The sequence below is a fragment of the Hippopotamus amphibius genome, chromosome 7 (assembly GCF_030028045.1).
Source record: "Hippopotamus amphibius kiboko isolate mHipAmp2 chromosome 7, mHipAmp2.hap2, whole genome shotgun sequence".
Taxonomy (NCBI): Eukaryota; Metazoa; Chordata; class Mammalia; order Artiodactyla; family Hippopotamidae; genus Hippopotamus; species Hippopotamus amphibius.
The window spans coordinates 124,857,730-124,881,934 of record NC_080192.1 but is presented as its reverse complement, the minus strand read 5'-3'; the positions used below and the strand labels follow the sequence as shown (position 1 = coordinate 124,881,934).

At 42.6% G+C, this 24,205-nt stretch overlaps 1 protein-coding gene across 4 annotated transcripts in view; it reads left to right on the top strand.

Moving 5' to 3' along the window:
• The first annotated feature begins 8,109 nt into the window (after positions 1 to 8,109).
• The window catches only part of LCLAT1 (lysocardiolipin acyltransferase 1), a 188,161-nt gene continuing 172,065 nt past the window's right edge, over positions 8,110 to 24,205 (top strand). For 2 of the 4 annotated variants that reach the window (XM_057740983.1, XM_057740984.1), the window contains exon 1: positions 8,123 to 8,275. The gene's annotated coding sequence lies outside the window, so the exon portion shown is untranslated. Of the gene's footprint in view, positions 8,276 to 9,859; positions 9,911 to 24,205 lie in introns of all 4 variants that reach the window. The other 2 variants (XM_057740981.1, XM_057740982.1) reach the window with 2 other exon arrangements.

Here is a 24,205-nt window from a genome sequence, read left to right as displayed (position 1 = left end):
TTTGCAACAACATAGATGAGGGCATTATGCTAAGTAAAATAAGCAAGACAGAGAAAGACAAATAGCGTATGATCTCACTTATATGTGGAATCTAAAATAACCAGATTCATAAAAACAGAGAGTGCATTGGTGGTTGCCAGAGGTTGGGGGAGGGGTAGAGTGGGAAAAAAGTGAAGGTGGTGAAAGGGTACAAACTTCCAATTATAAGATAAATTCTAGGGATCTAGCACACAGCCTTGTGAACTATAGTTAACAATATTGTATACTTGAGAGTTGCTAAGAGGATAGATTTTAAAAGCTCTTAGCACACACACAAAAAGGTACTATGTGAGGTGATAGATATGCCAATGAACTTTCTGTGGTCATCATTTCTCAATGTATATGTATATTAAAACATCACATTGTACACCTTAACCTTACACAGTTATATATCAATTATATCTCAATAAGGCTGGAAAAAAAACCTTTGAGACTCGGGATTGGAATATCTGAGTAGATGCATTTGAGAATCTTGAACCCTCAGATTTCCTGAACCATCTGGGCCTGCAGAAGTGGGTCTCTCTGCCTTGTTGGAAGAAGGAGGCAACCCTTACTTAAAATGGGTCAAATCTCAGCTTGGCCTGACCAGGGAAGTTCTGGGGCTATAGAAGAGAGAAAGAATTATGTGCCACAGGGGCTGCAGTACCTGGCTCATAGCAGGGAGGTTCTGCCTACCTGTGGAACCTGAGGTTTTGGATTAAGGGGACAGAGACTGTAAAGCTAGTTTAGGAGAATTTGCCATTAAGAGGCACATTCCCACGGCATAGTATTTAATAACATGGCAAGAGCTCTGGGACCCAGTTCCAATATACTGCTGGCATGGTTCTTGGAAGTTGGGGAAAGCAATGACTACATTAAATAAAGCAGAGATGCCTTGGGACTTCCCTGGTGGTCCAATGGTTAAGACTCTGGAGCTTCCACTGCTGGGCGCTCAGGTTTGATCCCTGGTTGTGCATACTGCACAGTGCAGCCAAAAGAGAAAAAAAAAAAAGAAAAAAGAAAAGGCAGAGATGCCAGAACTATGGCAGAATGTGGATGTAGGAATCAAAAAGCTCCAAGAAGCAAGCATGCTAAAATGTATCGACCAAAAAAGACCAGGAAACTTTCAGCTGACTATGTTCTTCAAGAGGGCCTGGATGACTACCAAGATGATAGCAGATGTCTGGAAGGGGCACCAGCATCATTGAGGAGCTCCGTGGAGTTTGTCCTTTGCAGACCAGGGCTCATGCTGTCACAGAATAGGATCATTTAGCAGCAGCGGAGATTTTAGGATCCTAGAATAGCAGAGACAACCATGAGAAGCAATGGTGAACTTATTACCATAATGGATAGGAAGGTTGAAGTGGCAACCAGGGGGACTGAGCTGACCTATGGCAATATCTAGTAGAACACAGTATTTCTAGGGACAAGACAGATGGGCAGCCAGAAAGGGTGCTGCTTCATACATAATAAAAAGAGATTAATAGTAGAAGGCTGGGGATTTCCCTGGTGGCGCAGTGGTTAAGAATCCTCCTGCCAATGCAGGATTCAAGCCCTGGTCTGGGGAGACCCCATATGTCACAGAGCAATTAAGCCCCTGCGCCACAACTACTGAGCCTGCGCTCTAGAGCCCACGACCCATGACTACTGAGCCCACATGCTGCAACTACTGAAGCCCGAGAGCCTAGAGCCTGTGCTCCATAACAAGAGAAGCCACCACAATGAGAAGCCTGGGCACTGCAAGGAAGAGTAGTCCCCACTCTCCGCAACTAGAGAAAGCCCACACGCAGCAACACCCAACACAGTGAATAAATAAATAATTAAATTAAAAAAATAGTAGAAGGCTGGAGTCAACATCACTCCAATGGAAAGTCATAATACTTTGCCTGCCTAATTTAAAGACCTGAGCCTGTTCTCAAACCTAGAATGCATGGACCAAAGGAGAGACTGGGTGTCTATGAGGAAGAACCTGGAACACCAGAGAAAGTGTGTAAAATTTTTTCAGTCCTTCTCCAAACTGATTTATTGTTATTTTCTTGGATAACCACAGACTGGGGAAAGAGGGATAATCTGATGTTTGAGGGATGTTGGATACAGGGCATAAATTGATGGGGATACCCAGGGGTCCAAAGCGCCATCAGGCCCTCCTGTTAGAGGAGGGGCATATTGGAGTCAGATAACAAATGGAGTCATCAGGTCTGTCTCAGAATGGGTCTACTGGCCCTCCTTACCAACCTGGTGGTTGTTTCCTTGATTCCAAAATGTACAATTGGAATGGATGTACTTAGCAGTTGACAGAATCCTCACATCAGTCCTTAGTCTGTAGAGGAAGAGCTACTGTAGTAGGAAAAGCCAAGTAAAGCCCCTGGGATGCATCACCCCACTCTAATCAAGATAGTAAACCAAAACAATATCACATCCAGAGGAAGATAACATTCACATGGGACAGAAAACATTCTACTTTTATAGTCTTGCTCCAGGGCTAAGCTTATTTTCCTGTTTTCTGTCATAATATATTCCAAAGGGACCTGGAACATCGGGCCATTCCACGGAACATCACATTAGTCTGTCACAGTGAAATATCATGTTACTTGGACCTGATAAGCAAGAAATGCGAGTAATCTGGATGTCTTGATGAGACACATGCTTTCCAGAGGGTGAATAAGCCCCATAAAAATTCAGAAGTCTGCCACATTGATGAAAATTTTAAATGAAAATTATTACTTTTAACATTTTGAGATAATTTGATAGGAGAAATGCAAGAAGAAAACTGAGATTTTCTGCACTTTACCCAGCTTGCCCTTACGTTACCATCTTATATAAGCATAGAACATATATCAAAACTAAGAAGATAACCTTGGTACAATTATCTAAAGCACAGACCTTGTGTGGATGGTGAAGTGGTCCGATGGTCTAAGGTATGCCAGGACGTTTCCTCCAAGGACAACTTACAGCGCCGTACCTTCTGCCACTAAGAAAGAGTGCTTGGTATATCTCTTCAGGTTAAGGTGGGAGGTAGCTAGTTTTAAGTAGGGCTCAGATCCATAGAGGACTCAGTAGCAGGTCCAGCCTCAGTACAAACAGTCCTGCCGTTTGGGCTCTAACACCTGACACACCTCATGATACTAGAAGTATCTGTGATAGAGAAAAGGTCAAATGAAGCCTCTGGCAAGATCCAAAAGAAGAGTCACAGTGCAGTCCAATATGGTTCTGGAGAATGGCCATGCCAACCGTGGGAGAGAAACATACACATTTGAAAAGCATCTCTGGGGAATTCCCTGGTGGTCCAGTGGTTAGGACTCATGCTTTTACTGCCATGGCCCGGAACTAAGATCCTACAAGCCATGATGCAGTGTGGCAAAAGAAGAAAAGAAAAGAAAAGAAAAAAGAAAAGCATCTCCTGGCATCTTAATGAGCCCTGATAGAAGCTGAACATCTCATGGGGCATCAAGTGACTATGCAACGCAAACTGCCCATCATGAATTGGGTAATAGCAGACCCACCATCTCATAAGTGTGGGTAGGCCCAGCAACAATCTTTTCAAATGGAAATGGTGCACTGGGAGTGAGTTTGAGCAGGTCCAGAGAACACGCATAAGCTGTATGAACATATGGCCCAGATCCCCATTTCTCCTACCACTGTTGTACCCACACCTCTTCCTTAATCCATGGGGAGTTCTCTTGGCCAAAGGATGGAGGCAAAAAAGCCCAAGCTTCATTGAACATTGATAGCTTTGGTCTGTGGCTATAAGAGGAAATGGATTACTGCCTCACTGCAGACCTCCTCAGTGTGCGAGGAATCCTCCTAATGGGCAGGGTTTAGGCCCACGTTACTGGTCATCTATTTTGTGTGGGAGAGAATTGGCTCAAGAGAAGGATATACATGGACCCTGACAGTGGCAAATGGCTTAGCTGGCTTGGCAGGGTGCCTGGAAGGAGCAAGCTTGGAAGGTTAGAGACAGGAAAATCTGGGGTAGAGACCTAAGGGAGTGAGCATAAGTTGTGAAAAGCTTTGTATCAAATGCTAATGATCCCCAAAGAACATTCAACACAGCTTGGCAGAAGAGTTAGGAATAAGGGCATCAAAATACTAAAATCCTGGTAGTATTTTGTTGCGTGAAGGTGAAACTGAAAGTGGGGTCTGGCTGCTGGCTGCTCAAAAGTCAATAAAGAGGCAAGATTGGTGGAAAGGGACGTTTGCTTTATTTTGGGTGCCGGCAATGGGGGGGGGGGAAGCCTGTCCAAAGGCCGACTCCTTGCGCCCCACCCCCCTGACAATCAGGGCGCAAGAGACTTATAGATAGAGGGAGGAGGCTAAGTGCAGAAATAGCACAGTCAGCTCTGACAGTCCTCTTGAAATTGGTCATTGGTGGTCTGACCAGTGTCATTTTGATTGTTTTAAGTACAATTAATTGTTAGTTCCAGGGTCGGTTTGTTCCCATTTCCTTGAAGCCAATTCTTGGAATTGTGGCAGCTTATTTCATGGCTACAGTCTGGTCATCATGTAGTTAACTTCTTCCACCTGGTGGGGGTTTCAGTATCCATAAGACAGCTCACAGGACATGGCTCAGAATATTATCTATAGCCCTTGAGGAGGAAATAAAGGTCCTTGATTTTGCTTAATGACTAAACTATTATTATTTGGTCTCCTTTGACTGTTTTCCTTTGTTTCTGCATTTTCCCACTTTTCTGATTAAACTTAGTCTTTGGCTAAAGTTTTTCTACAGACGAAAGGCAGGCAGAGGATATGGTGGGAAAGGACCATACGGTCCTGCTCTGTTTCAAAGGGGGCTAGAAGGGTGTTTTGGTATTTGTAACAAGCCTCTCTGAACCTCTGTTTATGCCAGTGAGTTGAGTCTGGGAGGATGGAGGCTGGTCGGCAGAGGAACCAACCCTGAGACTAGAGGCTTGGAATTTTCAACTCCACCCTTCAGTCTCCAGGGAGGGGGCTGAGTTAATCATTCGTGGGCAATGGTTTAATCAACCATGCCTAGGTAATGAAATCTCCATACAAAACACTGACAACAGGGTTCTGAGATTTTCCTGGTTAGTGTAATTAGCAAGGTGCTGGGAGGGTGACACACCCAGAGGGGGAATGAAAGGTCTGAGTCCCTCTCTGAAACCCATACCTCGATCTAGGCATCTCTTCCATCTGACTTTTCCTGAGTTGTATCCTTTTTTTACATAAGCCAGTAAATGTGAGAAAAGCATTCTCCTGAGTTCTATGATCTGTACTAGCAAACTGCACTCGGAGCAGGGCATTGTGGGATGCCCTGATTCATTGCCAGTTTGTCAGAAGTACCCAAGGCACAGACTCCTTTTTCTCCTTCCCCTTCTCCTTCTCCTTCCCACACTGTGCAGCATGTGGGATCTTAGTTTCCCGACCAGGGATCGAACCCGTGGCCCCTGCAGTGGAAGCACTAAGTCTTAACCACTGGACTGCCAGGGAAGTCCCAAGGCCCAGACTTTCTATTGGCATCTGAAGTGGGGAGCAGTTTTCTGGAACTAAGCCCTTAACCGGTGGGGTCTGCACTCATTCCAAGTAGTTACTGTCAAAACTGAATTACATCGCAGCACATCCAGTTGGTGTCCACAGAGAACTGGAGAATGGCTGGGTGTGGAGAAGCCACGCACGTGGTGGGTGTCAGAAGTATTTGGGGGTAAGAAAGAGCTAATACCTTCAGACTCCACAGTTTTGACCCTTTCCTTCAGGTCAAAAAAGCCTAAGCCTAGAAAAGTGAAATAGAGAAGAAGCCAGGATGATTCATCAAGTCAGTTAACCTTTATTCAACATCCACTGTATTCAAATGTGCAGAGTTCTCTTCCTCAGTCGGCACTTTTTGTTCTAGGAGTTACAGAGATGCAAAGATAAACTGTTATATAGTCCCTTCTTTCAAAACCCATCTCTGATACCTTTAGGATTTCCCCCTGGTCTCTGATATCAAAAAACTTAAAAACTTACAGGGGTAGAGGGAAAAAAAGGAGTTTAGAGAACTTTTATTCTAGCGATCTTATTTTAAAAATAAAAGACGAGGCCTAAGGTCTCAGGGGTAATTGACGGAGTTGGCTTATATATTGGCATTTCTCTCTGTTATTTATCTTCATTTTCTAACACAATTTCAGCATATCTTAATAAATTTCAATATTTCTGAACAAAATTGGAGCATTTGAGTAGCTGATTTAGAAGAAGAACATGGGAACTTTTGATTCACAGAGGGTGCTGGAGTATAATTTTTTTTTTTTTTTGGCCACGTCCTATGACATGTGGGATCTTCGTTCCCTGACCAGGGATCGTACCTGAGTCTGGGCAGTGAGAGCGCCCAGTCCTAACCACTGGACCGCCAGGGACTTCCCATGGAGTATAATTTAGCTATATTGAAGCTACACATCCCAAACCTAGATGTTGATTATTGTTACACTACAGATTTTGTGAGGACAGGAATCTTGTACTTTGAAAAAAAATTCATCCCCTTCTGTGCCTTGTTGAATAAATGAATAAAACACATAAACATATGTAAAGTGGCTGTGTGATGGGTGGCTATGTTTATTCTTTTTAGGATTTTAATTCAGTGAGTCTTTGTTGATGACTAGCAGGAGGAAGGCATTGTGTAGGAAAAGAAAAAAGGTTTACCAATAGTTCCCAACATTAGGGAGCTTTAGAGTCTAGTAGTTTAGGGGACAGATATCCCACAGTAGAAAGTGTCCAATGCCTTTTATGTGGGTTATGAGGAAAGTACTGCAGATACCCAGACGAGGGAAAGTTTTCCTAGGACTGTGTGCTAGGGAGAGCTTGGTGCTGGCATGCCAGGAACCTGAGTAGAACTGGTTCTACTACCAATATGCCCCTGTAGGTTAGGCTTTGTTGACAAAGAATATCACCTGCCATATAGTGAAACAAAGGATGTTGCGGCCATCAAGCCATCAGCAACTACAGCTGTCACCCCACCCCCACCGCACCCTGAGGGGGTTCAGGATGGAAAAAAACAGGATCCTGGCCCTAGATAGTTAAGGCGTGTATCAAAGGAATGATTTCAGTGAGCCCAGACTCTTGTATCTTCCCACAGGTAGAAAAGTGCTACCTTCATTAACTTGAGACGTCTGGTTTTTAATGAACAGTAATCTTTTAATGTTCTGAGTACCTGGTTTTTGTTGCAAAAGCTCCTAAATAACCTGGCTCCTCCCTTACCACTTCAGAACAGTCTCTCAAGGCTGCCTTCTGGGCTTAAGTCCTCAGTATGTTCGTCCAGGAAAAAGTAATTCTCAATTTTTAGGTTGTGCATTTTTTGTCAGTCCACAGTTTGTAAATTAAACTCCTCATGTTAACACAAGTTCATCTGCCCGACGTACAGTGAGGCCAAACAAACTGAAACGTCGGAGTTTGGAGCAGAGAAAGGTTTATTGCAAGGCCATGCAAGGAAACAAGGTGGCTCATGCCCTCAAAAGCCTCCAGCTCCTGGAAGGGTTACAGCATTTTTAAAAGCCAGGTGGGGGACGTTGGGGCGCAGGGGTGGGTTGCAACACACAGATCGTGCACAATTCTCTGATTGGCTGATTATGTGGGAACAGGGTGGTGTCACAGATGTTAACTTTCTCAGTCCTTAGGCTCCTGGAGGCCTGGGGTATATGCTCCTGGCCAGCAAGTAGTTAACATCTTCCATTTGGTGGGGGTTTTCATATCTGCAAAACAAGTCAGGAAATTTGCATCAAATACTACTATCTAGGTACTTCAAGAGAGGAGCTATACCAGAGAATAGGGGGAAGGCCTGTCCTGGGAAGGCCCCATAGGGTCCTGCTTTGTTACATCCAGACTTCTATTGTCACTCTGAAACTCTAGGGGTTAGAGGGACCACTAGGTTCCCTGGGACAATGCCCTCCAGCATTTCCTATTTTTTATTGCTACACACCCCTACACCCCGCCCTCGCTAGATCCCTCCTCTCTTGGAGGTCAAAAGTGAAATCAGCATGGTCCCTTTAAGGGAGCCTCAGTGTCGCGCACAGGGGAGCCCCTGGACCGGGAGTAGGGGCGGAGCTCCGGGGACCCGGGCTTCCCACGCAGCCGGGAACGCCGCTGCGTCACGGTGCTCGTAGCCAATCAGGATGGAGCCTGCCAGGACGCATTACTAGGGCGACGGGGCCTGACGCCTCCCGCTTCGGGATGAATTAGCGGCGGGTTTTGCACCGAGGTTGTGACCCTAAGGGTTCTCCAGCTTGCCCACGCGCTTCCCACCGCGTCGCGCGTCGTCCTCTGCTGGTCGCAGGTGAGAGGCTGGAACCGTCAGGTGGGGGTGACTGCGCGGAGAAAATGGCGGCGGCCGGGGGATCCCCGGGTTGGCGGAGCGGGAGCCGCTCCACGGGCTCTTCCTCTGGAGCCGCGGGCCTCCCCGGGCTGCGGCCCCCTGTAACGGTCACTGGACTGGGAACTGGGGTGCAGACGTGGGTGGCGGCGCCGCCGGCTCAGGCGAGAGCAGGCGCGTGAAGCGTCTCCCGGAGGCTAGCAGAGGCGTCGGGGGCCGCGGGGCGCCTCGGGCCGGGGCGACGTGGGCGCGGGAGGAGGAGGGCCAGGTGCCTGGTCGGTGTTTACAGAAGAGCACCAGGACCTTCCTGCTCCAGAGCTGGGCGGGTCTGGGAGCTGCACCGCTTCGAACACAGTCCAAGCGCTTCCGCTGTTAAATCAGGTGTGCAGAAGGTCCCGAGTGGCTGCCACGTGCGAGGCTAGGATGTGAAGTGTCCAGGGCAGGGGCTGGAGCTGGCTTCTCTGTGCATCCTCCGGGCACCTGCTGTAGGTGCCAGAGTGGCAGTGCCACGAAAGGAAAGGAAGGCCCTGGCCAGGGATTGATGTCAAGTCTGTTCTTTAAGGTGAACCCGAGTTCCTACTTGTTCATTTGAAGAGAAGAAATAAAAAGTTCGGGCGCTTAGGTGTTGGGGAGACGTTTTTCTTCCTTGTACTTCCTTGATTCGGGTGGGTTCCCTGGGAGCATTGCTTCTGCCTTCGAAGTTCATTAACTCTAGTCCATGTGCACGTGGCTGCGTGTAAGACTGAGGACTGACATTCAGTTTAAGCCCAGGAATGTGATGAAGATAAGTATCGATGGAGGTCTTACAGAAATGAAATTTTATCCATTCATGTCGGTCCCTTATTTGAGCAGAGGCCTGTTAGGAAATATAACTAATTGGGTTAGTTTTCAAAAGACTGTCTTGATGAAAGTCCTTTTTGCAAAACTGGTATTTTGAGAGTAAAAGATTCATTAAATTTTTGTTTCTTTTAAAGGAGTTCCTATTGCTACATTGTATTTTGATGTGACAGATAAGTATATTAAGTGACTTTTGGTTTTGGTAGCAGTCTTGATTTTGTGGAGTGTCTTGTGTTATTGAGAAAGTACAGTGGTACTTTTTGCTTCTTATCAGTAGTTGTCTTTGGACTAACTGCTATGCACCAGGCACTGTGAAAATGAGGCTTCTACCTTCTAGCTTGAGCAAATGGTGGTCCATTTCTTCCCACCACGTGCTTAGTTTGGCTGTTGGTGATGACCAAGGGTAAACAATGGGGAAAAACCCAAAAGAATGTTTCTTTCACACTGCATCCATGGCGATTTATTTGGTCAGTTTAGTCTGGGGCTGGGGTTAGGTGTAGTTTCTAGTTCCTACTCTGCCGCTTAAAATATCTTAGGGAAATCCTATGACCTCTCTTATCAGTACCTTATCTTTGAAATGGACAAAGCATTTCTCCTCCAAGCAATCTCACTGTGCTGTTGTGAGAAAAAAAATGTATACTTGAAAGGGCTTAAAAAGTTAAAAGCACTGCGATGACACTTGACATTTATTACTATGCACTTACTCCTTAGGCACTGTTCCAAGAGTCTTATATGGGCTCCCTCACCCAGCAACACTGTGAAGTGAGTACTTTATCATCTTTGTTTAACAGATGAGGAAACTGAGGCACATTGAAGTTTCAAGTTAGTTTCTCCAAATTGCATGACTAGCATTATGATGCTAGACTATGTTTCTTTTTTTTTAAATTTATTTTTTATTTATTGGCTGCATTGGGTCTTTGTTGCTGTGAGTGGGCTTTCTGTAGTTGCGAGAGCAGGGGCCACGCATCATTACAGTGCTCTGGCTTCTCAGTGTGGTGGCTTCTCTTGCTGTGGAGCGCCAGCTCTAGGCACGTGTGGGCTTCAGTAGTTGTCGCGCGTGGGCTCAGTAGCTGTGGCTCGCGGGCTATAGAGCACAGGCTCAGTAGTTGTGGCTCACAGGCTTAATTGAGCCATGGCATGTGGGATCTTCCCAGACCAGGGCTTGAACCTGTGTCCCCTGCATTGGCAAGCAGATTCTTAACCACTGCGCCACTAGGGAAGCCCCAGACTATGTTCTTAACCACCATGCATACCATCTTCCTATATCATGCAGATATGTTATGTGTTAGGAGGATATATATGAGCAAACTTTCAGTGAAGTAATTTTGTTTGTGGTCTTTTATGTGTGTCAGTAATAACTATGATTCATTCCATTGGCATCCAATAGTGATTTATATGGTGATGACTACAGTTACTTTGGTTAAGTGATATAGTCAACCCACCGTTGATGCTCATTATTTTATTTTATTTTTTTAATAAGTATTTATTTAATTGGCTGTATTGGGTCTTTGTTGCTGCACGCAGGCTTTCTGTAGTTGTGGCAAGCAGGGGCTACTCTTTGTTGTGGCGCACAGGCTCCTCATTGTGGTGGCCTCTCTTGTGGAGCACGGGCTCTAGGTGCATGGGCTTCAGTAGTTGTGGTACATGGGCTCAATAGTTGTGACTCACAGGCTATAGCGTGCAGGCTCAATAGTTGTGGTGCACGGGCTTAGTTGCTCCATGGCATGTGGTATCTTCCTGGGGTAGGGATTGAACTTGTGTCTGCTGCATTGGCAGGCGGATTCTTAATCACTGCACCACCTAGGAAGTCTGATGTCCATTATTTTTAAAAGTATATTAAAACAAAGAGTTGTTACTAATTTCTAACAGGAAGCACAAATCAGTAATTGAGAAAGATTTTAGTTTTTATTAAACTCCAGAAGAATACTTTGCTGGGTGACTTTTAAAAGACAATTTGTGTTAGGTTCATTGCTTTGACATATTTGTACTAATTTTTGTACACCTCTATTTGTAAAAAAAAGGTGACATGAATAAAAGCAGCTGGGACATTCATTCTTTCATTGAGCCTTCATGGGATTGCCCTGCCAAGTCCTTGGGTTTAAAGATTAATTCCTGATCCTGAGTGAGAAAATAAGTGATTTACTAATGTAGATGGTAAGGACTCAAATATAGTTGCAGTGGGTACAGAGAGCTGCAGAAACACATACTGGGGAAGAGTTGCTTCTGCTGAGGTGGTCCTGTGGCAAGAAAGGAAGGGAGCTGCTTGCAGGATAAAGGGAGAAGAGGCTTCTAGCCAAAGAAGGGAGCAGTGCAATCTTAGGATGAGTGAGAGGGCATGTGTGCCCAGGGATCAGGCCAGAGTTTTGCAGGAGTTGCTAAGAAAGAAGCCAGGAAAGGTTAGGGCCAGATTGTGAATTCTTAACTAAGAAGTGACTTTATCCTGTGTGCAGTGGGACCTGTAGAAGGATCCTAGTCAGATGAGTAACATGATCAACTTTATGTTCTGGAGGGGGGACCTTGGTGGTGACAGGGTCAGAGACAGAATGTAAGGAAGAGGCCACTCAAGGGCAGTTTCCATACTCCAGACCAGGGATGGTGAGGGAGGGAGGCAGGGCATTAACTGTGACAGAGCGAAGTTCAGAGTCCACCACACATTTTGAAGGCAGAGTGGAAGATTGGCTGGTTGTGAAGAATAACTGGGTGGGGCAGGGGAGCACCTGCTGAGCAAGTAAAGAGAAGACTAAGGTATTATATTTATTTGTTTTGGGTTTTTGGTAACTGTATGGTTGGAGATTGGAGATTCTGTTAATTAATTTAGGAAAAAGGGTGAAGCAAGGAGTTCTTTGTTACTGGGTTTCTGGAGAATTGTAAACCCTCTGAGGTTGTTGGGTCAAATAAGGTGTTATAGAACCTGGCTTAACAGAAGCCTCTAATTTCTGAGACTACAGAACACTTACTTATATCATCAAAGTCAGTAGGGTTTAGGATAAAGTGGCCCATTGGGGGAAAGCCACTCAAAGGGAGTGGGAAGAATCATCTAAGGTATATTTGGGGTAAAATGTTAGAATAACAGATGTTAGAGGATTTTTTCCCCTTTTTTAACATTATGTTTTTTTTCTTTAAGAACTTTTATTGAGGTACAATTGACATACAATAAACTGCATCTATTTAAAGCGTACAATTTGATATTTTTTTCTCATTAGTAATGTATGTATGGCAATCCCAATCTCCCAATTCATCAGTTCATTCCCCCCCCCACCAACCGCCGCTTTCCCCACTTGGTGTCCATATGTTTGTTCTCTACATCTGTGTTTCTATTTCTGCCTTGGAAACTGGTTGATTTGCACTTTTTTTGTATATTCCGCACATACGTGTTAATATATTTAAAATTTTTTTTTAAATTAATTAATTTGTTGGCTGTGTTGGGTCTTTGTTGCTGTGCGTGGCGTTTCTCTAGTTGCGGTGAGTGGGGCCTACTTTTCATTGTGATGCGCGGACTCCTCACTGCCGTGGCTTCTCTTGTTGCAGAGCATGGGCTCTAGGTGCATGGGCTTCAGTATTTCTGGCACATGGGCTCAACAGTTGTGGCTCACGGGCTCTAAAGCACAGGCTCAATAGTTGTGGCACACGGGCTTAGTTGCTCCACGGCATGTGGGTTCTTGCTGGAGCAGGGATCAAACCCGTGTCCCCTGCATTGGCAGGTGGATTCTTAACCACTGCGCCACCTAGGAAGCCCCTAACATGTTTTTAATGTATTTCTACAGAAGTCATTATAATATGGAAGTAGTCATAAATGAATCCTCTAGTTGTAAAACTGACTTCCGCTAAAACATTCATAGCACTAGAGTTGTCTATCACCAACAGCATAACAGGAATGTATTTCAAATCAACTGGAAGGTGAAGTTGTAAACCTTGCAAAGATGTAGGAATTCATGAATTTAGAGCAAGGTTGAGAACCATTCAAACCATAAGCACAAATCAAAGAACTACTGAGTAGAGTAGGCACAGATTTCTTAAAAAAGACTTAAAGCAATGACTGTAACAATGACTGATAAATTTGACCTCAGACATCATTAAAATTGAAAATTTCTCTCCATCTAAAGACACCATTAAGAGAATGGAGGGCAAAATACAGACTGGAAGAAGAAATTTGTAATTCATCTATCTGACCAAGGACTCACATCCAGAATGTGTGTGTATTGTGTAAAATTAATAAGAAAAAGACAATTTAGAAATGCACAAAAGTTTTGAATAGGCACTTTTAAAAATATTAATTAGTTAATTAATTGGCTGTGTTGCTGTGCATGGGCTTTCTCTAGTTACGGAGAGGGGGCTACTCTTCATTGTGATGTGTTGGCTTCTCATTGCAGTGGCTTCTCTTGTTGTGGAGCACAGGCTCTAGGCACATGGGCTTCAATAGTTGCAGCACACGGGCTCAGTAGTTGTGGCGCACAGGCTTAGTTGTTCTGTGCATGTGGAATCTTCCTGGACCAGGGATCAGACCCGTGTCCCCTGCGTTGGCAGGCAGATTCTTAACCACTGCACCACCAGGGAAGTCCCTGAATAGGCACTTTCTAAAAGAGGATCTCTGTATAGTCAGTATTTGTATAGAAAGGTGTTCAACATTATCAGTCAACGGAGAAATGCAAATTAATTAATACAATAATGAAAAACAGCAATGAGCTACTACTATCTATCTTCTGGAATGGCTGAAATTAAAACTGTTGTCACTGCTGTTATTGGCAAGGATGTAGAGCAATGGGATCTTGTAAATGTTTTGGTAGGAATGTAAATGGTACAGTCATCTTGGAAAACTGACTCTGTCTAATCCTACCCATAATTCATCATTTCCATTCTTAAGTATATACCCAAGGGAAATAGATGTATATTCTACCAAAAAAAAAAAAAAAGTGAAAGAATTTTCATAGCAGCTTTGTTTATAATAACCCAAATGGACATCATCAGTAGAATGGATGAATAAATTGTGGTATATTTATAAAATGAAACATTACAGAAGCAGTAAAAGAGAATGAACTATTGCTGATGCACACATCAACACTCATGGATCTCATGGACTTAACGAGCCAGATAAAAGATTGCATACTGTGTGGCTCCGTTTAAATGAAGTTCAAAAACAGGCAACAACTGTTTCCAAGTCAGAACAGTGGTTCCTCTGAGGGGTAGTGGTGGTAATAACTAGAAGGGGCATGAGGGAACCTTCTGGGATGTTGGAAATGTTGTGTATCCTGAGATGGCTAGTGGTTACATGGGTGTATACATGTGGCACACCTAAGATTTGTGCACACCTAAGTTTTGTATACTTTCTGTTATACTTTAGTTTAAAAAGAGGTGCTAGTGAGAATTTGGCAGTGTTAGACCAAGTAACTCTTTTTAATTTTTTTTTTTTAATTTATTTGGTTGTGTTGGGTCTTAGTTGCGCCTCACCAGCTCCTTAGTTGTGGCATGTGAACTCTTAGTTGTGGCATGTGAACTCTTAGTTGCGGCATGCATGTGGGATCTAGTTCCCTGACCAGGGATTGAACCGGGGCTCCCTGCTTTGGGAACGTGGAGTCTTATCCACTGCACCACCAGGGAAATCCCCCACCACAAATGACAATGAGAGGTGCTTTAAAAGAATTTAAAAGGAGTATGAGAGCCTCCAGGGGAATAAATGGTGAAATCTAGATTTTTTTTTTTTTTACAAAAATGTCTTTTATGTAATTGTCTTGCAAAAGGCAAGTATGAAATTAAGGCTATCATATCATGCTGATTTACAATTTGGTCACAAAGTTATGTTCCAAACTGTATCAATTGATTGTTCCATGTCCTAAAAATTAGTGCATAGTTTCAAGTGTAACCTAAGTTTGGTAAATATGAGATACATTATGAAAATAATGATTTGTATTTTGTTTAATTATGGGGGGGAATAGTCTAATCAAATTTCTTTTTTCATCAATATGAAATGTGGTCCCTGTTTAAGAGAAAGTACTGTGTGGCTTTTTCCCATCTATGCTGATTGCTCTTGGATAATGAGTACTAAGTTGTGATTCCTTTGGCTGCAAGGTTTTGTATGTAGTGATGGAGCTAAGAAAAGCCTTTGGTGAGTTCCCTGTAACAGTGAGGTAAAGCTCAAAAAAGGTCTTTGTGAGCTTCAGTCAGATTTGAGGGTGTTCATTGCACCTCTCCCTAGTTCTAACTGGCAGTGGGGACCAGGGGATCCTATGGTGATGCCCTGGGAGGCAGATGGAATGGAAGTCTGAGTGGCAGCCACCAGGGAAAGCTGATTGGAGGTGATTAACCACTTTATCAGTGGTCTGTCACAGTTGAGGTTTCGGAACACTTACACTGCTCACTTCCTCACAGGAAGGAGATTACTGTTCTAGGGATGATAAAGGGAAGACTTATGCTGCTCTTAGTTTTCCATCTCAAATAAGAGATCACCTCCATTTTATGTTTGTAAGTGAAAGTTAACCCCCTCGGGAGAATTTGTGGAGCAGGGACATAGCATATCTCCCTGGTGAGCTGGTGTCCAGTGGTGTCACAAAGCAAATGATGGATAAGAGATAGGAATAAAGAAGAAAGAAGTGAGTGGTGGCAGCCATTCTTAGGCTCTGCGTGGCTGGGAGTGTGGACTGAAAGGGCTGTTTTTAACTCTGACAGTGACTCTTTCCCCATGTAAATGTTAGGTACCTTGGGGAGGCATCTTTTTCTGAGTGATTACTTCTGCCTTCCTGTTGTAATACAATTACTTTCTTAGAATTATTTTTTCTTTAAATTGTATAGCCTTTAAATAAAAATTTGCCTTTTGGGGGTTATGGAGGAGAATGATGGTAACTAGAAGTGGTTTGAATACCAAAGTGTTTATTTGCTTAACTTGAACATTTTTGGACGCTTACCATGAACTTGGTGATGGGGACAGAGTTGAGTAGGTACAGTTTCTGCCGCATCCAGAGGCTCTAGGGGAGAATCTACGCCTGACCTCTTCTAGCTTCTGGTGACACCTGCATTCCTTGGCTTGTGACCACATCGCTGCATTCTGTGCCTCTGTGGTCACACTGCCTTCTCTTCTGTCTGTCATCTGCCTCCCTTTTGAAAGGATATATGTGATTATATTTAGGGCCCACCATGATAGTCCAGGATAATCCCCCAATCTCAAAACGTTTATTTTAATCATATCTACGAATTTTTTTGTTTGTTTGTTTCTTTTTTTTTTTCTTTTTTCTTTTTTCTTTTTTTTTTTTTTCCTTGCTGCTAAGGCAACATTTACAGGTTCTAGGGATTAATACATTACATGGGTATCTTTTGAGAGGGTCATTATATAGACACGGTATTTGTTAATCTATGTATTGCAGGTGAAGAGATTAATTTCTTAAAATCACAAAGTTAGAATCAACTTCTTTCTTTCTCTCTTCATATACATGTTTCCATTCTGCCCACCTTCTTTTGGGAAAAACTAATATTCTGTGTTTATGTGAATTTGTTATACAGACAAGTTTAAGGATTCCTTTTTTTTTTTAAGACTTTTTATATTGAGATAATTGTAGAGTTACGTGCAATTGTAAAAAATGATACAAAAAAGATGCCATATACCCTTTGTACACTTTTCCGCAATGGTAACATTTTGCAAAACTATAGTACAACATTACAACCAGAATATTGACATTGGTATAGCCAAGATACTGAACAGCTTCACCATAAGGATTTTTTATGTGGTCCTTTGATAGTTTCACACCCCTTCTCTGATCTCTGGCAGTCATTAATATGTTCCCATCCCAATGCTAGTACCAAACTGTCTTAATTACCATTTCTTTGTGGTAAGTTTTGAAAATGAGAAGTATGAGTCCTCCTACTTTGTACTTTTTTTTTCAAAATTGTGTTGTCTATTCTGGGTCCCTTGTAAGTCTTTATGAATTTTAGAATCAGCTTGTCAGTTTCAACAGAGAAGTCAGCTGTGGATCTGATAGTCAGTGATTTTTAATACTATATTCATTGAGTTGTACAACCATTACCACAATTAATTTTAGAACATTTTTGTCACCTCAAAAAGAAACCCTGTATCCATTAGCAATGACACCTCATCTCCCTTCATCCTCCCACCTTTGACCTAGGCAAGTACTAATCTACTTTCTGCCTGTTCTGGGCATTTCCTTTAGGTAGGATCACACAATAAGTGGTCTTTTGTTACTGGCTTCTTTAATTTAGCATAATATTTTAAAGGTTCATCCCTGTTGTAGCATGTAACAGTACTTAATCCCTTTTTATGGTGGAATAATACTCCATTGTGTGGATATGTCACATTTTATTTATCCACTCATCTGTTGATAGACATTCATATACAGGGTTTTTGTGCAGATGTTTGTTGTAATATTTTTTTTTTGGTATATAACTAGAAGTTGAATTTCTTGGTCATGGTAATGTTTAATCTTTCGAGGAACTGTCAGACTTTTCCAGGCTGTACCATTTTACAATCCCATCTCAGTGTATGGACGTTCCCATATTTCTTCATCCTCCTCCAACACTTTATTATCTTTTTGATTATAGCCATTCTAGAGACGTTATAATAAAACGTTCTCCTGGGTGTGAGGTGATATCTCATTGTGGTTTTGATTTGCATTTCCCTGATGGCAAATGATATCAGACAACTTTTCTTGTGGTTGTTAAGCATTCTGTTTGATCCCTTGCCTGTTTTTTAATTGGGTTATTTGCCTTTTTACTGCTGAGTTATAGAAGTTCTTTATATATTCTAGTTATAAGCCTCTTATCATGTATATGATTTGCAAAAGTTTCCTTTTATAGGTTGTCTTTTCAATTGAAATGCAGTTTGCAGTTGCTTTTTTTTTTTTTTTTTTTGGTATATTTATGTCTGCAACCTTACTGAACTCACATGTTAGGAGGTTTTGGGGTTTATTTCTTGGGATTATCTATGTAAACCATCATGTCATTTGCAAATAGGGCCAGGTTTATTTCTTCTTTCTGTATGACTTTTATTTCCTTTTCTTGCCTTCTTGCATCGACTAGAACTTCCAGTACTGTGTTGTATAAGAGTGGTGAGAGTGGACATTGTTGTTTTCAATAATAGGGGCAATGCATTGTTCATTTTTTCTTTTAGCATTAGGTGTAATAATGTTTGCTGCATTTTTCTTTTTAATAGATGCTCCTTATCTAATTGAGGAAGTTCACCTGTATTCCCTTTTTTTTTCTGAGAGTTTTTCTCATGAACAGGATTAATTTTTATCAGATAATTTTTTTCTGTATAGATCAGTATAATTGTGTGAATATGTATTTTTTCAGTTTGTTAATACTGTGGATTACATTGATTCTTGAATATTGAACTAAGGATTTTTGTGCCTATGTTCATGTTTTCTTTCTTTTTTTTTTTTTGTACTTTCTTCTCCTGGTTTTTGCATCAGGGAATTACTAGCTTCATAAAATGAATTGGGAAGTGCTCCCTATTCTTGTGTTTTCCGGAAGAGATTATGTTAATTCTTCCTTAAATATTTGGTAGAATTCTCTCATGAAACAATCTGGGCCAGGAGATTTCTTTTTCGGGAGGTTTTTGATTACGAGTTTAATTTCCTTAATAGTACAGGGCTATTCAAATTATCTATTTCATTTTGGGTGAGTTGTGTGCTTTTGAGGAATTGGTCTATTGACACACAAAGTGGGGCTCCTTGCTGCTGGTGGGCAGAGGTGGGAGTTTCAGTTCCTCTCTAGGCCTTCGCTGATACGACTCTCCCTTCTTGCTGTTCCCCACATGGCCTGTACTGACACCACTGGGAGGGGATGGCCTTCTTACACCTGGAGGTTAGAGAAAGTCCTGACCCTCTACTAGGCCATGTCTTAAGCCGTCCTGGTGGAGATGAGAAGGGGAGCCTCATTACTGTCATGGCAGTAGAAGTCCAGGCTCTCCAGGTGAACTTAATAGACACTGTAAGTCAGGGGAAGGCGAGGGGTGGGGGGGGGTGGGGGTGGGGAGGGGGGGTGGGGGTGGGGAGGGGGGGTGGTCTTACCCCTACCTGGCAAGGGGAGAAATTTCTGCCTTTGCTATCACCCCTGCAGGGGTGAGGGGAGGGTGTAAGGGGAGGGAGTAAGGGGGTCACCTCTTACAATGTTGAAGCACAACAGTGCAGCCTGGTGAAAGGGAAAGTTTAGGCTCTCTACTTGGCTTATCTTGTCGTGGGTGGGGGTGAGCCACAGTTTTTCCTATGGTTTTTGGCTGGAGGCCAGTGGTTACTGTCTACAAGTTTTTTGTTTTGCTCTGCTGCTCTTTTCTTGGTTCTCTGAAAGAGCAGGAACTTTTTCGTCTGCCGCCATTGGCATTTCTGGATTACTAGCTGCTTCAGCTGTGTCCACGTGGTATGAGGCAAGAGGAAAACCCAGAGAACTCACCACCATGTTGTCCCACGGGTCCCAAGGTCCCTCCCTAGCTAGTGTGCCTTCTCGCCACCTTCAAGAGTCTTTTGTTTGTTTCATATATGATGTCCAGGGTTTTTAGTCGCACTTAGCTGGAGCAGTAGGAGCAGTATGTCTATTCGATTTTACGAATAGATAGTTGGTAGTTGGACTGGGATTTATTTATTTATTTTTTAATGGAAGAAAACATAGGATGGAAATTAAGATGCATAAATTGGCCAGTTAGACACTTAAGTTAATTTTAGGTCAGTTACTTAGAAGTGACAATTTAACTATGTCTTTTTTTTTTTTTTTAATATTTATTTGGCTGTGTTGGGTCTGTTGAGGTTCGTGGGATCTTTCGTTGCAGCAGGCGGGCTCTCTAGTTGTGGCACTCAGGCTTAGTTGCCCTGTGGCATATATGGGACCTTAGTTCCCCAACCAGGGATCGAACCCATATCCTTTTCATTGGAAGGCAGATTCTTAACTGCTGGACCACCAGGGAAGTCCCTTAACTATGTCTTTTTTCCTTCAGAGAGTAGTTCTCTTTGTCATTGTTCAGTAAAACCAAACCCTCATTCGTTTTAGATCTCTTAAGAAGCTTGACAATTCATAATTCTAAACTTATGGTTTAATATGTGATAGAAAAAAATTATTGTAGTGAAAGATTAGTTTTATTGGAGGGGACTAAGTCAGTTTTTCTAATGGTTGTCAGAGATCTTGAAGCTGTGAATTTTTTCCTAAAAGAAGAAAAAGGCATTGTGCATGGTGGTTAAGAACTATGTAAGGAATGGTACTGATGAACCCAGTGACAGGGCAAGGATAAGGATGCAGATGCAGGGAATGGACTGGAGGACACGGGGTTGGGGGGGCGGGGGGCGAAGGGGAAGCTGGGATAAAGTGAGAGAGTAGCATAGACATAGTTACACTACCAACTGTAAAATAGATAGCTAGTGGGAAGTTGCTGTATAACAAAGGGAGATCAACTTGATGATGGGTGATGCCTTAGAGGGCCAGGACAGGGAGGGTAGGAGGGAGTCCTGGGAGGGAGGGGATATGGGGTTATATGTATAAATACAGCTGATTCACTTTGGTGTACCTCAAAAGCTGGTACAAGAGTGTAAAGCAATTATTTTCCAATAAAGAGCTTGAAAATAAAAAGATGCAGATGCAGAGAATGGACTGGAGGACATGGGGTTGGCACGGTGGGCGGGGGGTGGGGGGAGGCCGCAAAGGGGAAGCTGGGATGACGTGAGAGAGTAGCATAGACATATATACACTACAAACTGTAAAAGAGCTTAAAAAAAAAAACTATTTAAGGAAAATTTGTGAAAGTCTATGCAGTGTCTTCAGTAGAAACTAGGTGGTCTAAAGCATGTTTCCTGGAGAGCTAATCTTTGGGATCTACAGCTTTTATTATTTTTTGATTTATTTTATAACGTAAGTTGTGAATAACTGACAGCAGTGCAAATTATTCCTGTCCTTAGTCATGCCAGTGAATTTTGTTGGTTGGAGGTACTATTGATTTCTTTTCCTCTTTTGTGGGAGAAGCCGGTTTTGGATCTGTTAAGCAAATCCATTTCACCATTCCTGATTGCCTGTATGTTTGTGTTCTTTGGATTCACTTTTGAACCAGATGAAACATCTTATTTATTCCATAATTAATTAATGAGTTAAGTAAAATCATAGACAGGTGTTCATTTTATGTTTGTATGGGAGACACTGTTATCTTTTTGTTTGTTTGAACAATTCTTTTAACAGCGTGAACCTGATGTGCTTGAATCCCACAGGAGCACTTACTGTAGTGATTTGGAGCAGGGAATTTTACTTTTTTAACCTCAGTCTGTTTACCCACTATAAAAAGGGGTCACAGTGCTGTTTTTCACAGTTGTGATTTTTGTGGGGACTAAAAAGCTGTTGTAAGCATCACCCTTCTCCCAGTACCTCATGCATCTTAAGAACTCTGCTGTTTATTGTTAGAAGGCTGTGGGCAACTAATTTTACGTTCCTTAGACTTAATTTCTTAAACTGTTAAAAAAAAAAAGAAAAAAACTTTTTACTTGGTTGTTAGGTCATAAGTTTCACTGGCGATAATTGGAGAGAATGGAAGAAGTAACTGACAGTAATTGTTTTTGGAAGGGAGGACATTTTAAACATGCAAGTGACCTTGCTGCTCTGAGAGAGAGAAATGTAGAGTTTGATCTGGTGAGCCATTCGTTAGAACAGCAGCCTGGTAATTCAGTAAACATTGATTGAGGGGATCCTGTTCTGCTTGCCTTTGTACTAGGAAGAAGCAGTAGGGCTGGAAATGGGGCTTACCAGGGAAACAGAAATATTCTTTTTGCCTTAAAATAATTTGGAGGGTGGATCCAGATAGATGGAAGACTTTAGAGCTCAGCACCTTGATAGATGTGGGCATGCACACCAGTGAGTAGACCTGGAAAGGGCTGAATTTTGCTTAACCAGGGATAACTATTTGGAGTTTTAAGGGCAATTTGGGGGTGAGTAGGGATGTGGGCTGATGGAAGAAGAGGGAGGAGCTGGAAAGATGGCTCAAGGATATCTGTTATTTAAGTTGGCTGTTCCCTCTGACCCTCAGTGTTTACCAGTGTTTTTACTGAGGGGTTTGTGGGTTTGGGTAGATGGGAGGATAGAATTGGTAAATTGGTTGAGTTAAAAGAGGGGTTCCTGAGGCTGAGAGAATTTAAGTCCCTCAGAAAAATTAGCACTGGTCTGGGAAAGACCTCAGCCTTCTGTGGGTTATGTAATTGGAGCAAGTTGGGGGATAGTTCAAGCCAAGGGCATCCTCAGCTACTATTAGCTTAGGATAATGAAAATAAGCCTGAATGCACTACCGAGTGAATGTAAGGAGGAAGACTTTCCTCTACCTTTGTAAATTCTTCTGACTGGTCTAAGAATTAAATTGACATGAGACAGATTAACAGGAGAAATCAAATCTAATTTTGTACACACAGGAATCCCATGTACATGAGAAGGTCAGGAACTTCACATACATGAGAGGTTCAAAGACAGAAAGGTAAAATGACGTATGGATGTCATTCCTGAGCTAAGGAATGGGAAAGGGGCTTGGGACTTCCAAAGACAAAAGGGTCATTCACAGAACAGAAGAAGAAGAGCAGATGTTGGGTAATTAGATAGATGGTTGCCCTGTTATACAGATGGGGCCACTTAGATAAAATTAATCTCTGACGATTACTCTTTTTCTGGGACAAATTCCCAACTTAAGTTCTTCTAGGTGGTATTAACACATATTTGTGGAATCTAGAAAAATGGTACAGATGAACCAGTTTACAAGGCAGAAATAGAGACACAGATGTAGAGAACAAACATATGGACACCAAGGGGGGAAAGTGGGGAGTAGGGTGGTGGGATGAATTGGGAGATTGGGGTTGACATATATATGCTAATATGTATAAAATAGATAACGAATTTAAGAAGTTTATTTAAAAAAAATTCTTCTAGGTGGTTAAGGGAGAGTTGGTAGTGTCTCTTGAACCTGCTGGGTCTGGATTGCCTTTAGCTCAAAATAATCTTCTTGCAAAAGTGACACGTTTGGGGGAAGCTGATTCTGAACTCCTATGTGGACAACAAGGAGTTTATACGAGGGTGTGTCAAAAATTATCCACACTTCTGTTATATTAAAATTTCTGTAAATTCTCTAGCCAGAGTGCAGATAATTTTTGATTTACCCTCATACACTGGTAGATAACCATAGTTATAACTGGCTTATACATTGATTTTGAGGTAACAAAATTAAGTACTACTGTAAATAAAAGCAAGAATCTGCCTAATACAAACATTTCTAAAGTTTTATGCAAAGTAAAATAGTCCTTGTAATTTGGCTTTAGACCCAGGGTCCAGGAAGTGGGGAGAAAGTCACACCTGCTCGCTTTCTTACAGAAGTTCTTGGGGTTCCTCTCGCCATCTTTGGAACCTGAATACCCCAATTTGTTGTGTACTGTGGGGAGGGGAGTTGCAGCCCTACCCCATTCCATCTGGAGGTTTAGCTCTGGGCTCAGATTTTGCCTTCACTGTCCAAATTTTGCCTAAGGGTGTTGCTGTCAGGGGGAAAGCTGAAACTCCAAGGACCTGGCCAGTTTTAACATAGCTGCCTGCCCCCCCCCCCCCCCATCTGGGGGCATGGGACATGGGGCAGGTTATTGGTCTCTCATCATACTCTTCTGGCATTCCTATGCTAAGCACAGTCTTCCAGGCTTCCTGAATTAATAAGCCTGTTCATTAATCCAGTCAGTACTTGAATGTCTCGGTTCCATGGGCCCATTAGATAGTCCTTTTATACCATGAACCATCTGATTAGCCCAATATGCTGTCCCCAAACTTCACTTTCCTTTTCTTCTCCCATTTGTCACCTTTAGTGGCTGAAAGACAGAGTTGAGACTCTCTTCTGGGAAGCTAACATCAAAAGGATAAAATGATGTGTACGTTGTAGGGAAAAATAAATTGTGATGCTTCTGATCCATGGGCAATTAACAAGGCAGTTTCTAGTCACTGAATGTACTTTTTAAAGGCTGGATATTGAAAGCTTTGAATGTCTGTGTAATGGTTTTCCATGCTTGAAGTGTTCATCCTGCTTCATGTATCTGAACAGGAGGTTTTTCTGAATTGTTGTTCTCTTTATATTGT